This window comes from Girardinichthys multiradiatus, chromosome 3 (assembly GCF_021462225.1).
Source record: "Girardinichthys multiradiatus isolate DD_20200921_A chromosome 3, DD_fGirMul_XY1, whole genome shotgun sequence".
Lineage (NCBI taxonomy): Eukaryota > Metazoa > Chordata > Actinopteri > Cyprinodontiformes > Goodeidae > Girardinichthys > Girardinichthys multiradiatus.
The window spans coordinates 10212942-10220739 of record NC_061796.1 but is presented as its reverse complement, the minus strand read 5'-3'; positions in this window follow the sequence as shown (position 1 = coordinate 10220739).

The window sequence follows — 7798 nt, the reverse complement described above, 5'->3', positions numbered from 1 at the left end:
TATTGAATATATAGTATATACACTTGTACTCATTGTCTTCCTCTTTATCCGGGACACGGGGACAGTAGACTTAATAGAGATGCTAAGATTTCCTTCTCCCAGACACCTCTTCCAGGGGGGATCCCAAGGCAGAGGAAGCTCATTTCAGTTGCATGTATCCGGGATCTTGTTCTTTCGATCATTACCCAAAGTTCATGCCCATAGTTGAAGGGCAGTAAAGTAGACTCAAACGGTAAATCAAGAGCTTCCCTTTTCAGCTCAGCTCTCTCTTCACCACAACGAACCGGCACAGCGTCCTCATTACTGTGGCAATGGCCGCACTGATCTGTCTGTCAATCTCCCACTCTATTCTCCCCCCACTCGTGATCAAGACCTCAAGATACTTGAACTCCCCTCCAACCTGAAAGGGGCAAGCCACCCTTTTCTGGTCGAGAACCATGGCCTCGGATCTAGAGGAGCTGAGCCTCATCCCAACTTCTTCACACTCGGATGTGAACCACCTCAGAGCACTCTGTAGATCTTGGCTAGAGAGGGCCAGCAGGACCGCGTCATCTGCAAAAAGAAGAGACGAAATCCACTGGTCCCCATACCAGACCCCCTCCGGCCCTGGGCTGCACATAGAAATCCTGTCCATGAAACTTATGAACACGACCGGTGACAAAGGGCAGCCTTGCCAGAGCCTGACATGCACCAGGAACAGGTCTGACTTGGTGCCAAACTTAGGACCAAACTCCTGCTCCTCTTGTACAGAGACCGGAGGGCCCCTAATAAAGGGCCCCCAACTATATAGCGTTTGCAGAGAGGCTTGCAGTGTTGCCAAATTAGCACTTTTGTCATTAAATGTAGCACTTTTTCAAAGCCCCTAATCGACTTTTATTCAAAAAAAAAAAAAAAAACAGCTAGAGACAAATCCAGTACGTTTTTGGTAAAATAACAGCAACTCTCTGTGGAAGAAAGTTGCCACATGAATGAGCTGAATCTGTTACCACGCACAGCAACCAGCTATAACAGACTGCCAAGTCTGGGTATATCACCCATGGGGGATGTGGGTGTTTTAACACCCTTGCTTTTCCTTGTGAGATGGTTGAACACCCTCACTTTTCCCACAGCGCTTCTAGTCTCTTTACTCCGTATTGAGCTTGCTGTATTTGTGTTTGTTTTACATTTAATTTGTGGAGAGTATACACCGGTATGTAACGACAGAAGTCAGTTATTGCTAACATATTGTTTCTCTGAATGTGCTAGCATATGTTAGCCAGAAAAAGCAGTCTCTTTGTCATGTCCGTTATATTCATGACACTGTCAAGCTTTTATCTGTATTTTTGTCACTTAGCATGATTAAGATGCAGAAAAGAAAAAAGCAAGAGAAGATTAGCAACTTTTTCAAAAGAAATCCTGTAAGTGATATTACTGAAAGCCTATTTAAATGAAAAAATAACAAACATATTTTTCGTTTTCAGCTTTTTGTGAAAACTGAGCCATAAAGTATTAAAATAACTTTAAGCCCAATCTTTACCACTCTACCCTTCTGGTTTAGGATAGGCAGTTGCAGGAGACATCAGTTTCAGAGAGAGTACATAAACGTTCAGAGGGGAGTAATTCAATAAATGTAGGTTTAAACTATACTATGTTTTAGTTACAGTTTGTGAAAGAGGACAATTGAAGCAGACAGTGTCCGTGTGCTGCTTATGTCCATTCCAGGTGCAAGTGCGTAAGTATTTATAAAGTTCCCAGTTTAGTTTTAAATGTTTTCAGGATGTATTTCAAGATGTGGCTAGAGTGCGGATGACAGAGAAGCAGAAGAATCTCATAGCTGATCTGTGGGGGTCCCACAGATAAACAACACCCCCCCCCCACACACACACACACTTTTGTAAAGCTTGCAACAGCACTGCGAGTGGTTCTTAGAGTCACAACTGCCAATGTTTTTGTTCATTCTGATGATGGTATAACTTTTTTGGCATGTTTTTTTGGGAACAAAAACATAATAGAACAAAACATATACAGTAAACAGAAAAAAACACTAGTGCACTAAACAAAAACAACTACTGAGTCAAAATTAAGTTGGTATATATACACTCCTCAAAAAAATAAAGGGAACACTTAAACAACACAATATAACTCCAAGTGAATCAAACTTCTGTGAAATCAAACTGTCCACTTAGGAAGCAACACTGATTGATAATTAATTTCACATCCTGTTGTGCAAAAGGAATAGACAACAGGGGGAAATCTTTGGCAATTAGCAAGACACACTGAATAAAGGAGTGGTTCTGCAGGTGGGGACCACAGACCACTTCTCAGTACCTATACTTTCTGGCTGATGTTTTGGTCACTTTTGAATGTTGGTGGTGGTTTCACACTCGTGGTAGCATGAGACGGACTCTACAACCCACACAAGTGGCTCAGGTAGTGCAGCTCATCCAGGATGGCACATTAATGCAAGCTGTGGCAAGAAGGTTTGCTGTGTCTGTAAACGTAGTGTCCAGAGCCTGGAGGCGCTACCAGGAGACAGGCCAGTACACCAGGAGACGTGGAGGAGGCAATAGGAGGGCAACAACCCAGCACCAGGACCGCTACCTCCGCCTTTGTGCAAGGAGGAACAGGAGGAGCACTGCCAGAGCCCTGCAAAATGACCTCCAGCAGGCCATAAATGTGCATGTGTCTGCACAAACGGTTAGAAACCGACTCCATGAGGATGGTATGAGGGCCCGACGTCCACAAATGGGGGTTGTGCTCACAGCCCAACACCGTGCAGGACGCTTGGCATTTGCCAGAGAACACCAGGATTGGCAATTTCATCACTGGCGCCCTGTGCTCTTCACAGGTGAAAGCAGGTTCACACTGAGCACATGTGACAGATGTGACAGAGTCTGGAGACACCGTGGAGAGCGATCTGCTGCCTGCAACATCCTTCAGCATGTCTGGTTTGGAGGTGGGTCAGTAATGGTGTGGGGTGGTATTTCTTTGGAGGACTGCAGGGCCCTCCATGTGCTCGCCAGAGGTAGTCTGACTGCCATTAGGTACCGAGATGAGATCCTCACACCCCTTGTGAGACCATATGCTGGTGCGGTTGGCCCTGGGTTCCTCCTAACGCAGGACAATGCTAGACCTCAGGTGGCTGGAGTGTGTCAGCAGTTCCTGCAAGATGAAGACATTGAAGCTATGGACTGGCCCGCCCGTTCCCCAGACCTGAATCCGATTGATCACATCTGGGACATCATGTCTCGCTCCATCCACCAACATCACATTGGACCACAGACTGTCCAGGAGTTGGTGGATGCTTTAGTCCAGGTCTGGGAGGAGATCCCTCAGGAGACCATCCGCCGTCTCATCAGGATCTTGCCCAGGCGTTGTAGGGAGGTCATACAGGCACATGGAGGCCACACACAATACTGAGCCTCATTTTGACTTGTTTTAAGGACATTACATCAAAGTTGTATCAGACTGTAGTGTGTTTTTCCACTTTAATTTTGTGTGTGACTCCAAATCCAGGCCTCCATTGGTTAATAAATTTGATTTCCATTGATGATATTTGTGTGATTTTGTTGTCACCACATTCAACTTTGTACAGAACAAAGTATTCAATGAGAATATTTCATTCACTCAGATCTAGGATGTGTTATTTGAGTGTTCCCTTTATTTTTTTGAGCAGTGTATATATATATATGTATATATATATATATATATATATATATATATATACAGGTCATTCTCAAAATATTAGCATATTGTGATAAAGTTCATTATTTTCCATAATGTCATGATGAAAATTTAACATTCATATATTTTAGATTCATTGCACACTAACTGAAATATTTCAGGTCTTTCATTGTCTTAATACGGATGATTTTGGCATACAGCTCATGAAAACCCAAAATTCCTATCTCACAAAATTAGCATATTTCATCCGACCAATAAAATAAAAGTGTTTTTAATACAAAAAACGTCAACCTTCAAATAATCATGTACAGTTATGCACTCAATACTTGGTCGGGAATCCTTTTGCAGAAATGACTACTTCAATGCGGCGTAGCATGGAGGCAATCAGCCTGTGGCACTGCTGAGGTCTTATGGAGGCCCAGGATGCTTCGATAGCGGCCTTTAGCTCATCCAGAGTGTTGGGTCTTGAGTCTCTCAACGTTCTCTTCACAATATCCCACAGATTCTCTATGGGGTTCAGGTCAGGAGAGTTGGCAGGCCAATTGAGCACAGTGATACCATGGTCAGTAAACCATTTACCAGTGGTTTTGGCACTGTGAGCAGGTGCCAGGTCGTGCTGAAAAATGAAATCTTCATCTCCATAAAGCTTTTCAGCAGATGGAAGCATGGAGTGCTCCAAAATCTCCTGATAGCTAGCTGCATTGACCCTGCCCTTGATAAAACACAGTGGACCAACACCAGCAGCTGACACGGCACCCCAGACCATCACTGACTGTGGGTACTTCACACTGGACTTCTGGCATTTTGCATTTCCTTCTCCCCAGTCTTCCCCCAGACTCTGGCACCTTGATTTCCGAATGACATGCAGAATTTGCTTTCATCTGAAAAAAGTACTTTGGACCACTGAGCAACAGTCCAGTGCTGCTTCTCTGTAGCCCAGGTCAGGCGCTTCTGCCGCTGTTTCTGGTTCAAAAGTGGCTTGACCTGGGGAATGCGGCACCTGTAGCCCATTTCCTGCACACGCCTGTGCACGGAGGCTCTGGATGTTTCTACTCCAGACTCAGTCCACTGCTTCCGCAGGTCCCCCAAGGTCTGGAATCGGCCCTTCTCCACAATCTTCCTCAGGGTCCGGTCACCTCTTCTCGTTGTGCAGCGTTTTCTGCCACACTTTTTCCTTCCCACAGACTTCCCACTGAGGTGCCTTGATACAGCACTCTGGGAACAGCCTATTCGTTCAGAAATTTCTTTCTGTGTCTTACCCTCTTGCTTGAGGGTGTCAATAGTGGCCTTCTGGACAGCAGTCAGGTCAGCAGTCTTACCCATGATTGGGGTTTTGAGTGATGAACCAGGCTGGGAGCTTTAAAGGCCTCAGGAATCTTTTGCAGGTGTTTAGAGTTAACTCGTTGATTCAGATGATTAGGTTCATAGCTCGTTTAGAGACCCTTTTAATGATATGCTAATTTTGTGAGATAGGAATTTTGGGTTTTCATGAGCTGTATGCCAAAATCATCCGTATTAAGACAATAAAAGACCTGACATATTTCAGTTAGTATGCAATGAATCTGAAATATATGAATGTTAAATTTTCATCATTATATTATGGAAAATAATGTACTTTATCACAATATGCTAATATTTTGAGAAGGACCTGTATATATATAAATATATATATATATATATATATATATATATTTACAGTACTGTGCAAAGTTTTGGGCAGGTGTGAAAAAAAATGCTGTAAACAAAGAATGCTTCCAATGCAAAAATGGAATAGTTGATCATTTATTTTCATCAATCAACAAAATGCAGTTTAGGAATATTTTTTCTCTATATTAAGGTATGTTAGAAAGTAGGTATAGTTCTAATAAACATGTTCAAATCTTTTATAGTATAAATTCTTAATGATATACGGTAGATTGATGTGCTCATCCGCGATGGATCTGCAACCTGGAGGTGTGGCACACCCCGCCTCCAGATCCGCCCATGGACGGCCGAAGATAGGCACCAGCTTTCCCACGAACCACTATGGAAGAAGCGGTAGAAAATGACTGACTGACTGACTGATGCGCTCATTAAAATATTCGTGACTTGACCTTGGCTCTGTTTGTTGACAATGTTAAGACAAAGTGACAAATGCTTTCTGTGAAAATTTTCAGCTCACAGCAATTGCAAGGCAATTTTTCCCATCCACGGATATGGTTTAAAAGGTGCCATTTTAGCATCCAATAAACAACAGCAATTATGTATAATTTCATGTCTTGCCATTGATGTTGAAACTGAAAATATACACACAAGGAGAGGCAGAAAGAAAATCCAACTTTATTGTTTGTAGGTGCAGTGTGAGTGATTCTGTCTTTGTCTTGAGATTGTGTCAAAGAGACACACTGTTAACAACCGGCCACTGTTTTTTATTGGAACACTTTTGTTTACAATGAAATATTAGCAATAAAATAAAAAAACTATAAAGTGAGCTATGCCTAACAGGTTTATCAGCATAAGACATTGATCTAACCACATATTTACCAGGATTTTGAAACCTTTATAGCTGTTAACTAAGGATTTCTATTGGATTGATCTTTGCACTGGACTGCATAAGTGATAAATGTGGGTCTTGGGTGCACCATGTTTTTAGTTGTTAGGTTGACTTCACTGTTTTAGTTATTTAGTTGCTTTAGCTGTTTCACTGCTTTAAAAACGGCAAGAATGATATAGTGAATACAAACCTAACAAGTTTATTTTTTTTTATCCTGCACAAATGGCTTTCCTAAGCTTATTTTACCTTTTCTGGATGTACACCTCCCTCTACTGGCCAAATAGATAGCCTACATATTACTGTCAGAAATTTGAATACACTAACATTATAAAGGCTTTAAACAATTTGGGAATGCCAAGATTCTTATGCAATGGCTTTATAAGCCTATAACTGATTTATTAATTTATAGCACCTAATTTAGTCTGAGGCTCACCTGTGGATGTAATTTAGAGCAGCCCTCAAACAAACTGCTTGCTTGAGTGGCATTACAGAAAAATCAATAGAAATCCAAAAGAGAAGTGTGGTCCTCCATTAGTCTGGTTTATCTTTGGGTACAATTACCAAATGCATGAAGGTGCCACATTCATCTGTTCAAACAATTTTCCACGAGTATAGTCAAGTATAAATTCCCATTACCATGCTTATTCTCAGTTCCATAGAAAATTTGTGGGCAGAGCTGGACAGATGTTTACGGACAAGGCGGCATACAAACCTAACTTTATTACACCAATTCTGTCATAGCTTGTTTAGAGACCCTTTTTATGATATGCTAATTTTGTGAGATAGGAATTTTGGGTTTTCATGAGCTGTATGCCAAAATCATCCGTATTAAGACAATAAAAGACATGAAATATTTCAGTTAGTGTGCAATGAATCTAAAATATATTAATGTTACATTTTCATCATGACATTATGGAAAATAATGAACTTCATCACAATATGCTAATATTTTGAGAAGGACCTGTATATGTTGAGACAGAGCTTTAGTGGGGCCATCATCATTCCTCAAAGACCACCATTTTAAATCACACAATGACCTGATCACACTTACCGATTTCCACAGGATGAAATAAAAATTGCTAAGGTGATACAATAATGCTGCATAAAAATGTTAATGTCAGTGGGTTGTATTTAAAATTCCTCAAAACCTTGCTTAATTCCTTAAACATGCTTAATTCCTTGACAGGTTGACTCCTTTTGTCACATATAGTTGGGTTGATTTCTGACAATAAGTGATGAAATACAATGACTATTACGTGAACTACAGAGGAGAGATGTACTCTTGGATAATTTTATATGTACCCTCCCCCAGCTTCCAAGTTTTTTTTCATCTAACTGCAGCAAAAGTCATCCACACAGAACCCACTGTAGTTCTGTGGGAACGCTCAATAAAACAACTAGCTTCGAGCTTTACTCCAAACCTTTCCTCACCTGGGACAGAAGTGTTGATCAGTGACTAGAGGAGACTTATGACCCCATCGCTCCACCTTTCACACCACTTTTCTGTGCTTGCTGAATATATGGCACAGCACTCAGCCCATGAGATAAAAACATAAAACAAACATAGGTACTGAAAAAAAAAAACTTTATACCTGTAATTTC